The 12,119-nt window shown below is 42.8% G+C and overlaps 2 protein-coding genes across 4 annotated transcripts in view; one reads left to right on the top strand and one right to left on the bottom strand.

Annotated features, from left to right (window-relative positions):
• Positions 1-12,109, bottom strand: part of LOC141410923 (rho GTPase-activating protein 20-like) — a 75,038-nt gene extending 62,929 nt beyond the window's left edge. The window contains exons 1-6 of one of the 3 annotated variants that reach the window (XR_012435728.1): positions 11,599-12,109; positions 10,990-11,110; positions 6,626-6,705; positions 5,836-5,920; positions 2,127-3,325; positions 1,520-1,640 (exon numbers count right to left, since the gene is read on the bottom strand). The gene's annotated coding sequence lies outside the window, so the exon portion shown is untranslated. Of the gene's footprint in view, positions 1-1,519; positions 1,641-2,126; positions 3,956-5,835; positions 5,921-6,625; positions 6,957-10,989; positions 11,111-11,598 lie in introns of those variants that run through there. The other 2 variants (XR_012435727.1, XR_012435730.1) reach the window with 2 other exon arrangements.
• The window catches only part of LOC141410484 (bifunctional heparan sulfate N-deacetylase/N-sulfotransferase 3-like), a 36,547-nt gene that overhangs the window by 4,657 nt on the left and 19,771 nt on the right, over positions 1-12,119 (top strand). The window lies entirely within an intron of this gene.

Below are 12,119 nucleotides of genomic sequence, written 5' to 3'. Positions count from 1 at the left end.
AACATTCTTTCATGACAAAACTGTTGATGAAACTAGGAACAGAAGGAAAGTGAGTCATACAATAAAGGCTATATATAACAAGCCTACAGTCAACGTCATACTAAGTGGAGGAAAAATTCAAACAATTTCTTCTAAAGTCAGGAACAAGACAAGGGTTCCACTTTCTCCATTAATGTCCAACATAGCCTTGTAATTTCTAGCTACAGCAGTAAGATAGGAAGAAGAAGTGAAAGAAATTCGAGTACGAAAAGAAGGATGAAACTATCCTATTTGCAGATCACATGATCTTAGACCAGAAAACTCGGCCAAAAAAAACTCCACCTTCAGAAATGTAGAAGGACACAAAATCAATTCACAAAAATCACTGGCCTTTGTATATACCAACCAAGAGCAGACGGAGAAAGAATACAGGAAAACAATTCCATTTATGATAGCTTCCAAAATAAACTTAACAAAGGAAGTGAAGTGAAAACTATAAACCACTGAAAAAAATCAAAGTCAGCTAAAACTGATAGAAAGGTCTCCTATGCTCATGACTGGCAGAGTCAATAGTGTGAAACGGCTACATTACCAAAAGCAATCTACATGTTCAACGCAATCCGCATCAAAATTCAAAAGACATTCATCAGAGAGATTGAAAAATCACAAAAAGTTCATTTGAAAGCCCAAAAGACCATTAAGAGCCAACACTAGAGATCACAATACCCAACTTCAAACTATACTTCAGAGACATAGCAATCAAAACAAAAACAGACATGTTTACAACTACTTACCGAGTTACAGAAATACACAAAGACCCAAACGCATAAAGAAAGAAAGAAGGTTGTCCGGGAGAAATTAACACGACCCTAAAAGGTCTAAGGGCTTCCCCTGCAAGAATACACAGCCAAGCTACAAAATGCCTGGCCCTGATCGCAAACCCATTTCTCTGCCCCTCACACAAACCAACACATCTCATCCAAAGGCACAAGTGTGCCAGGAAGCAAAGTCAAGCCAGTTTCACCATTCCCCCAGCTTGCCAAGCCCCTTAGAAACATGGACAGACTACAGAGCAAGGCGAACAAGACCAAAGCCTCCTGCCCTTTGGAACAAGAGCCCAGGGAGCCCAGGCACCCATCACAAGCCAAGCCAAGGCAAGCCAGGAAAGCCAGCAAGCAGACAAACAAGCAAGCTAGGAGAGGAAACTCACCTGGAGGTTGACAGGCTTCCGAATACCGAATACGGGGGGACTTGACACAAACCCCTGGCCTGAGGCAAGCCGCCGCCTTGAAGCGCCTGCCTAGCCGCCGCCGCCGCCGCCGCCGCCGCCCCCGTCCGGGGCCGGCCGCTAGGGAGCTGCGCCACCGCCCAGGCGGGTGCAGGCGCCTTCCCGCCAGCACGGGTCTCCCAGCGGCGGTGGCGCTGCCGCACCGAGCTGCTGCCCGAACGTCCTCCCCCCACCAGTGGCCCACTCCACAGCGCCGAGGCCCCAAGCCCTGGCTGCTGCAGCCCATCCGGCCGGGTCCCCTTGCTCACTCACCCGCGCGAGGCTGGTCGGTTCTCGGGTCCTCCGTGTGCGCGCGCCTGCGCGCCCGCGATGCCTGGCCGCTCAGGGTGGCAAAGGCCCCAGGGGGGACTCCCGCAGGAGGCCGGCACGCAGCCTTAAAAAGACAAGCCTGTCAGAAGACAGCTTCAAGCGCTGCCCAGAGCCCAGCTGCATGGCGCACGGCGGGGGGGGGGCCCCCACCCCAGCTCTGCAGGGCCCACCTCCCTCCACCTGCCATCCACTCCCCTGCCCCACCCCCACCCGCCCTCCCTCAGCAGCCAGGGCCAGCCCAGGAGGCAGGGAGGGAGGCTTGGTGGGATCCTTTGCCCAAAACTGCCTCTGTCTGCTGTGCACAAACACAGCACTTCACAGAGCAGGGCCAGGGCACCTGCCTCAGCTCACTGGAACCCACCAGCCAAGGAACCTGCTCAGCCCTGCCCTCCTCCCCCAATGCATAGGTCTCCCCTGAGTTTTCAAAATTGCACCACTCATTCTTTCCAAGGTCCCCTACACTCCCTGGACATTTTCCAATCCTCTCCTCCTCTTTGCTCCCAGCACCTCCATGCTACACTCCAGGAGATCCCCACCGTCCCCACCTCACCTTAGAGCAGATCCATGCCTGATGAAGGAAGTCATCCCAGTGTAGTGAAATAAAACTTCTTCAAAGTTTTTCTTCTGCAAATCATAAAGCATCATATTCCTGGTGTGTACACTTCACCTGTACCCATATTACTTCTCCCCTGTATACTACTGTGTCCTGAACTCAGAAGAAAATCACATTTGCAGCTTATTTTACTGTGGGCCTCAACTGTGCAACATGCTAAGAGGAAAAAAATAAAGCCTAGCCTCTCGCTGAGCCTTGTGACAACATATACACAAAATGTCTTTATATGGTATCTACTACACAGAGATGTTCAGGAAGTACTGCTACTCTTTTTCCTTTCTTACCTGTCCCATTTTCCTCTGCACATTTCAAGTTCCTCTGCCAAAATTCAGATCAAACACCATTCATTCATTAACACTTTCTATACAATGAGAGCCTATGATGAGTCTCTACTCCCACTTCCTGCATGGGGACAGGAAATGTTTCTCTTCTTTTTTACCCATTTCACCTCACATTTATCCTGTTATACTAAATTTCTTTCCTAATAAACTTTACTATTATTTTTGTTACAAAAAATAATAGTGTACAAAAATACTAGCGAAGTACTATCTTCTTTCCCCAGTATTACTATTGTATTTCTTCTTCCCTTTCATATTCAATCATTCACTCTTTGCACCTCCCTCCCTCTCCCCTCTCTACAATACTGTATTTTGAACTATTTCATTCTATTTAATGTAAAAATAAACTTATCATGACAATTCATTACATTTTTAAGAAAACAAAACTGTTCGTGTGTATGCTGGGGTTGGAGTGGGAAGGTGATCTGAAACAAGAAAAGTAACCGAACTGCCATGTTTTTTTCTCTTCCCATCTTTCCGAAGTCAAATAAGGAGGTGATTAAGAAAATGTAAAGAGCATTCCGGAGCAGTCTCCAGAGTCAATATTCAAGAAACAGATACATTAAAGTCTTTCCTAAAAATAAATAAATGCCATTAAAAGCATTCCAAGTTTGGTAAATCACTGCTTAAAATCTCACAGTTGTTAATCCATATGAAATATACAACAAAGTACAAGAGAACATATTCTACTTACCAACAAGGAGCCACCCAACACTGGAATTGAGTGATTTGGGGACAATGTTGTCAGGCTTCCTTTGATCCATTACTGGATGTTTTTCTAGTTCAGCATCTGAAGAGCTAAAATATGCCAATGGTTAAGTATAGAATGAGCAATTCATAAAATTACAAGAGGAACCATGGGGGGGGGAATTTATTGAATAAATGAGCTTTATTACATCAAGTTGTTTCCTTGAAAGAAAAAAGGTAAAAATGCAACTAAATAAACTCAATTTCAAAATAAAATGTAACAGAATGGGTATTTGTAATGTCCTGATTTCATCATTTTAATGTGAGTAGTGACTAAGGTTAAGTTACTTAGGTTTACATGATTACTCTACTCTTTTTAATAATCTTATAAGCTCATACTTAGCTTTCTTAGACTTGGAAATACCGAAAGCTGCCTTTCTTTTCTGAGTACTTGTTTTTCCTCTCTGTTTCTTTCCTTTATTGTTGTGCTGGCTGGGGGTATATTGTGGCATTTACAAACATTCTTACAATGTGATTACTTTACTCTTAAATCTAATAAGAAATAACTATCTTACTCAGGCTTGGTGGGTCATGCCTATCATCCCATTACCCAGAATGCTGAGGCAGGAGAATCCCTAGTTCAAAGGTCAGCTTGGACTACACAGTGAGATCCTGTCTCAAGAACAACAAAATAGAATCTACTGCAAAATCTTCACAGGGAAAATGATGGAGCATTAAAAAAAAAAAAAAAAAAAAGGAAATCGGTTGTTTCCTTTTCTTCTACCCTTCCTGAGCAGTTCAACCAAAAAGCTAAAAGGTGAAGCTGGAAGGAGCAGGCATTTGTTTGTGAGGTAGAGAGGAACAAACATCTTAGTAGCCTGGAGTTGGATGTCAGAGCCTGATAAGAGTAAATTAAGTATCCGCTTGTGTGAAGGTTTATGGAGGACAGACAGCACCTCAGGGTCTCAAAGCCAGAGTGAGATGAACAGGGTATAGTTTTAGGAAAGAGACAAGGTGCAAGGTACTGGAGATTGAGAGGAAGAAGGGAATTTACAGCAGGGCTGAAAGTGATGAGAAGAAATCAATCTCAATTTCTTGGAGCCTGAGAAGACTGAGACCCTAAGTGAAAAGCGCTTCTATGGGAAGGTGGCAAGTGCAGAATATCAGTCAGAACCAAGAAGGAAGACATTACACCTGAAACGGGTAAGCAAGAGCTTCCAGGCATTCTGAGGAGTGTTTGTTTGGGAGCAGAAGTGGAAGCAGGATAAGAAGAGCATATACAATGGAGGTGGCCCATACAGTGTGTAGGGGAGGAGAGTTAATCAATTAAAGAAGTAAATTAAGGATAATGAGAACCAAGTTACTCGCTGCTGTAGGATATACAGAGGAGGAAAAGTAGAATGAACCCTGGATGACAGACAAGAACTGGTAGTATAATTTTCAACATAAATGAATATAGAAATAGAACTACAAATATGTGCGGGTATGTGTGTACTTACATATACACTCACTAGAAAACAGCAAAACTCCAGTAAAAATGAGCAGAGAACATTGCTCCTAAAAACTACTTTTCACCAAGAGGAATTGGGGCTCTTTGAAGAAGTGGCTGATTCCACAACTAAGGCAGAGAAAGTAAAAATGAATTTTCAAAAAAAGAAAGAACTTCTCAGAGAAGCATGGGGATGTGTGAAAAGGATTCAGAGCCAACTTCAAGAGCCTCCCATAATCAGGAATGATAGTTATTTATTAAAATCCATTAAGTAAGACAGGAAATTTTGAGTCCATACCAATATAAATAATCAACTAAATTTTGTTGAGCAGCAGGCTAGTCCTATCACCTCAGATTAACCTCCCCCAAATACTTATTAATGACAAGGAGAGGCTGTGAAAAGTATAGAAATTAAGTGTTCAAAGTAAACATGATGAGTAACAGGATAATTCAACATTTTACACCTCTGAGTCTAAGAATACAGCCTCCGTCGTCTATGCTGCTCTTGCCAAACGTGCATATAACTTGAAGCTGATCCATCTAGCCTCTCTCTCCTGATGGGTTATTATACTACGCTCCAGATATTCTGTTTCTCTAACACTCAATAAAGGAAATGAAAATATTTAAAATTAGAGCTAGCTGTGCTGGTCTGCACTAGCAATCCCTCTTATCCCTGCAAGCTCATCACTGGGGAAGCTGAGGCAAGAGGATCAAAACATCCAGGGTGGTCTGGGTTACAGAGTGAGTTCAAGGCCAGCCTTAGCTACATAGTTGCCTCAACAAACTATTAGGGACAAAATTCTACATCTTCTTTTTGTCCTTCAGAAAGAAAGGCCACCCTGTGTATTGACAGGATACAAATAATCTGACAGAAAATGAGTAAAACACATACACAAGTAATTTACAAAGATAATGAATAGTATCGGTACCAATTAAAGACAAATGCCATCTGTTTTACTCATCAATGAAATAAATGAAAATTAAACAGACTGCAAGCAACTACACTGGCAAGACTTAGGAAAACAGGCACTCATACAGAATTGATAGTAATAAAGCAGTCAGTAGGCTTTGAGAAGAACAATTTATCAGGTACTATAAAAACTATAAACAGGTAAACATGTTTATCTTTTACCTTTTAATTCTAGAATTCCAATCCTTGACAGTATTTCTTCCGGCACAAAGATGTCTTCTCAAGGACCATTAATTGCAATAGGTATCTGTATCAAACACCAAGAAACTGTAAGAACGCAGTTAATTTATAGAACACTCTCATTATAAAATAATATGCAGTCTTTTCAAGACTGGGTGCCTCAAATGGCTGATACACAACACAGCTGGGAAGTATGTAATGTTAACAGAAAAAAACAAGTTAAAAAGCAAGATATATACTATTTCAACTTATGACTTAGAAGAAGTCTGTGCCTTACATATATCTTACACCTAATATACTCTATATAATTTTTGAAAATTAAAGAAGTAATGTTTCTAACCTCCATTAAATTTTAAAATCCTGTCCCTATCTTTAGTATGAAAAACTATATGCTAAATTCTGTAAGAACCCTCGCTTGCCACAGTAAGGTAAAGCAGATCCTAGATTTATTGAAGGAGATAAAAAAGATGTATCATCATAAAATTCATTGTAAATAAAGTTAAAGAGCAGGGACTATTACCTGGTCATTTACATAATGCAAAAACACCTAGCATGTAAAATATATGAGTCACAAAAGTGTTGCATTCTAGAGAAAGGATTTACTACCATAGAACTCTAGGGCCACAATGACTATCTATTAACAGAAAAGTAAAATAATGACTGCTGTATGGCACTCAAGAAATATTTATTACATGAGTTAACTGCTTCTAAAACAGGTTTAACCATGTCTTCTAGTAATCTCCACACAACTCAGAATAAAAAGTACACTTACAGCCAGGTGTGATGGAGCACACCTATAATCCCAGTTCTTCAGAGGCTCTGAGGCATGAGGATCCCAAGTTCCAGGCCAGCCTACAGGGCAAAAGTCTCCTCAAAAACAAGTCCAGTCCATGGGCTCACACCTTTCACCTAACCAAAACGCAGATGTTGGGAAGATCACAGTTCAAGGACACCCTGAGCAAAATATTGCTAGACCTCACCTCAACCAAATAAACTGGCACATTGTAGCAGGCAACTGTATAAACATGAGCAGATTAAAGAGCAAGCCAAATAAATGAAAAGCCTGCTGACACTTATTAATCAAGGTGAGGTCCCTGGGTTTCTCCTACAGGCCAAGCATGACTTATTAGATACCAAGAGTCCCAAACTCAGGTAAAATGATGTGTAGGCCACATTACATCATCCACAACTCCACTGCCATTCCCTGTGGGAGTGAGGTGTGGCCCAGTCACATCCTCAGTAAAAAAAAACCACATTCTACCACCTTGAAAACTCTGATAGTAAGCTGAAACTAACAAGCTTCCTAAAGAAAAGTGACCCATCAAACAGCTCAATTCCAGCTCCTGTGGTTGGCCTGCGGGTTAGAAGGGACCAGCCATTGCTAACACATCAGCTCCTCTAGGAACTTCTTTAGAGAACGTGGCTAATCAAACAAGCTGACCATGACTGCTGAACTCCAAGAAGAGCCTGAGATTAAAAACCCTGAGTGAACCCCCCCCTCCCAAAAAAGAATGCTGTCTAATAGAGAAGGGCACCATCAAATGCCACACAGCCCAACCTATCAATCTTAAAATGGGAGAACTCTCATTAGAAATCAGACTGAAGCACCCAGTGTAATCATTAAACTCAGAGAAACAACCCACTTCCCCCCCCATAAAAAAAGAAACTTGGACAATTAATATTTCTATATGAATATAGATGTATATGTAATATTTAATTATTAAAAAAAATCTAATACTTAAACCTCCTTTTTCCATTCTTTTGAAATTTTAATTTCCTTAGCCTCCTCTCCTGTTTCATTTTTTTCCTTACCCCTGACATCCTTTTTTTTTTTTTTTCATCTTTTCCTATCCTCTCTTCATGTTCTCCCTCTTGTCCCTTCTCCTCCATACTAACCACTCACTGAGTATTCTATCATAGAGACTTTACACATTACTCCCATTCTTCCTACCCCTCTCCAATCACTAACAATAGCACCCTCTCCCACAATGACCGAAACAACCATTGGCTTGGGTTGAAAAAGATTTACCAAGGTGATGGCCCATTCAAACAGGCAGGAATAGCTATACTTATAACAAATAAAGTAGACTTCAAGCTTAAGTTAGTCAGAAAACAACACAAAGTAGAAACTTCATGCTAATAAAGAGCAATACATCAACATGAAGTAACAATTGTTTACTTGAATGCACCCAAAGTCAGTGTACCCAACTTCATTTAACATACACAACTATACCTGATATCACGGGCACTCTGCACAGTGATAGTGGAAGACTTCAATACTCTTCTCACACCAATACATAGGTCATTCAGACAAAAGGCAATATAAAAACTTTAGAAGTCATTGACACCACAGAGCAAATGGACCTGACAGAGGTGTACAAAGTATTCAATTCTGCAACAGCAACAAGGTACATTCTTCTCAACAACCCATGGAACGTTCTCCAAAATAAGTATTTTAGCTCACAAAGCAAGTCCTAAGGAATAAAAAATTTAAATGTCTGACCGTAACAAAATAATCTGAACTCACAAGAAAAAACAAACAAACAGAATATATTCAACCACCCGGACACTGAACAACACACTGCTCCATGATCAGTGGATCACTGAAGAAATGAGCCAGCAAATCAAATGCTCCTGGAATTTAATGAAAGTGAAAGCACAACAAAAGAAAAGAAAATGAAAGCACAATCTACCAGAGCCTATAGGACACAGCAAACTCAGTGTGCTAAGGGAAAAGGTTCACAGTCATGAATGCATATATTAAAAACGCAAATCTCAAATAAATGACCTAACGCTGTATCTCAAACTTCTAGAAAAACAACAAACTAAACCCACAACTAGAAAGAGAGGATCAATAAAAATAAGGGCCAAAATTGACGAAATAGAGAACAAAAAAACGGCTGAAAGAAAAATCTAGTTGTTTCCTATGATAAACAACATTGATAAACCCCTAGCAAATCTGACTAAAATGAGGGAAAAGACCCAAATTAATAAAATTAGAAGTGAAAAAGGGGAAAGCACAACAAGCACCAAGAAAATCCAGTGACTCGTTTTGGAGTATTTTGAAAACCTATATTCAAATAAATTGGAAAATAAAAGACTGGTCAAATTTCTAGATGTGTATAATCAGCCAAAATTGAACCAAGAGGACACAAATCACCTAAATGTATCTGTAACAAGCAATGAAATTGAAGGAGCAATAGAGGCTCCCAAAAAGAAATATCCAGGATTCACTGCTGAATTCTACCAGACGTTTAAAGAAATAATACCAACACTCCTCAATCTTTGCCAAGAAACAGAAAGGGCAGGAATGGTGCCAATGGCATTCTATGAAGCCAATATTACCCTCATCCCCAAACTGGACAAAGGCACAAAAAGAAATGAATTATAGGCCAATCACTTTATGAAATTAGATGCAGAAATCCTCTATAAAATACTGGTGAACTGAATTCGATAACGTATCAAAAGGTCATATTATCATGACCAAGTCAGTTTCATCCCAGGGATACAGGGATGCTTCAATATATGCAAATCACTAAACGTAATCTAGCATTTTAATAAAAACAAAGAAAAAAACATGATCTCAATAAATGCAGAAAAAACCCTTCAACAAATTCAACATTCTTTCATGACAAAACTGTTGATGAAACTAGGAACAGAAGGAAAGTGAGTCATACAATAAAGGCTATATATAACAAGCCTACAGTCAACGTCATACTAAGTGGAGGAAAAATTCAAACAATTTCTTCTAAAGTCAGGAACAAGACAAGGGTTCCACTTTCTCCATTAATGTCCAACATAGCCTTGTAATTTCTAGCTACAGCAGTAAGATAGGAAGAAGAAGTGAAAGAAATTCGAGTACGAAAAGAAGGATGAAACTATCCTATTTGCAGATCACATGATCTTAGACCAGAAAACTCGGCCAAAAAAAACTCCACCTTCAGAAATGTAGAAGGACACAAAATCAATTCACAAAAATCACTGGCCTTTGTATATACCAACCAAGAGCAGACGGAGAAAGAATACAGGAAAACAATTCCATTTATGATAGCTTCCAAAATAAACTTAACAAAGGAAGTGAAGTGAAAACTATAAACCACTGAAAAAAATCAAAGTCAGCTAAAACTGATAGAAAGGTCTCCTATGCTCATGACTGGCAGAGTCAATAGTGTGAAACGGCTACATTACCAAAAGCAATCTACATGTTCAACGCAATCCGCATCAAAATTCAAAAGACATTCATCAGAGAGATTGAAAAATCACAAAAAGTTCATTTGAAAGCCCAAAAGACCATTAAGAGCCAACACTAGAGATCACAATACCCAACTTCAAACTATACTTCAGAGACATAGCAATCAAAACAAAAACAGACATGTTTACAACTACTTACCGAGTTACAGAAATACACAAAGACCCAAACGCATAAAGAAAGAAAGAAGGTTGTCCGGGAGAAATTAACACGACCCTAAAAGGTCTAAGGGCTTCCCCTGCAAGAATACACAGCCAAGCTACAAAATGCCTGGCCCTGATCGCAAACCCATTTCTCTGCCCCTCACACAAACCAACACATCTCATCCAAAGGCACAAGTGTGCCAGGAAGCAAAGTCAAGCCAGTTTCACCATTCCCCCAGCTTGCCAAGCCCCTTAGAAACATGGACAGACTACAGAGCAAGGCGAACAAGACCAAAGCCTCCTGCCCTTTGGAACAAGAGCCCAGGGAGCCCAGGCACCCATCACAAGCCAAGCCAAGGCAAGCCAGGAAAGCCAGCAAGCAGACAAACAAGCAAGCTAGGAGAGGAAACTCACCTGGAGGTTGACAGGCTTCCGAATACCGAATACGGGGGGACTTGACACAAACCCCTGGCCTGAGGCAAGCCGCCGCCTTGAAGCGCCTGCCTAGCCGCCGCCGCCGCCGCCGCCGCCGCCCCCGTCCGGGGCCGGCCGCTAGGGAGCTGCGCCACCGCCCAGGCGGGTGCAGGCGCCTTCCCGCCAGCACGGGTCTCCCAGCGGCGGTGGCGCTGCCGCACCGAGCTGCTGCCCGAACGTCCTCCCCCCACCAGTGGCCCACTCCACAGCGCCGAGGCCCCAAGCCCTGGCTGCTGCAGCCCATCCGGCCGGGTCCCCTTGCTCACTCACCCGCGCGAGGCTGGTCGGTTCTCGGGTCCTCCGTGTGCGCGCGCCTGCGCGCCCGCGATGCCTGGCCGCTCAGGGTGGCAAAGGCCCCAGGGGGGACTCCCGCAGGAGGCCGGCACGCAGCCTTAAAAAGACAAGCCTGTCAGAAGACAGCTTCAAGCGCTGCCCAGAGCCCAGCTGCATGGCGCACGGCGGGGGGGGGGGGCCCCCACCCCAGCTCTGCAGGGCCCACCTCCCTCCACCTGCCATCCACTCCCCTGCCCCACCCCCACCCGCCCTCCCTCAGCAGCCAGGGCCAGCCCAGGAGGCAGGGAGGGAGGCTTGGTGGGATCCTTTGCCCAAAACTGCCTCTGTCTGCTGTGCACAAACACAGCACTTCACAGAGCAGGGCCAGGGCACCTGCCTCAGCTCACTGGAACCCACCAGCCAAGGAACCTGCTCAGCCCTGCCCTCCTCCCCCAATGCGTAGGTCTCCCCTGAGTTTTCAAAATTGCACCACTCATTCTTTCCAAGGTCCCCTACACTCCCTGGACATTGTCCAATCCTCTCCTCCTCTTTGCTCCCAGCACCTCCATGCTACACTCCAGGAGATCCCCACCGTCCCCACCTCACCTTAGAGCAGATCCATGCCTGATGAAGGAAGTCATCCCAGTGTAGTGAAATAAAACTTCTTCAAAGTTTTTCTTCTGCAAATCATAAAGCATCATATTCCTGGTGTGTACACTTCACCTGTACCCATATTACTTCTCCCCTGTATACTACTGTGTCCTGAACTCAGAAGAAAATCACATTTGCAGCTTATTTTACTGTGGGCCTCAACTGTGCAACATGCTAAGAGGAAAAAAATAAAGCCTAGCCTCTCGCTGAGCCTTGTGACAACATATACACAAAATGTCTTTATATGGTATCTACTACACAGAGATGTTCAGGAAGTACTGCTACTCTTTTTCCTTTCTTACCTGTCCCATTTTCCTCTGCACATTTCAAGTTCCTCTGCCAAAATTCAGATCAAACACCATTCATTCATTAACACTTTCTATACAATGAGAGCCTATGATGAGTCTCTACTCCCACTTCCTGCATGGGGACAGGAAATGTTTCTCTTCTTTTTTACCCATTTCACCTCACATTTA

This window comes from Castor canadensis, chromosome 9 (assembly GCF_047511655.1).
Source record: "Castor canadensis chromosome 9, mCasCan1.hap1v2, whole genome shotgun sequence".
NCBI classification, from domain to species: domain Eukaryota; kingdom Metazoa; phylum Chordata; class Mammalia; order Rodentia; family Castoridae; genus Castor; species Castor canadensis.
This window is presented reverse-complemented; position numbering and strand designations above follow the sequence as displayed.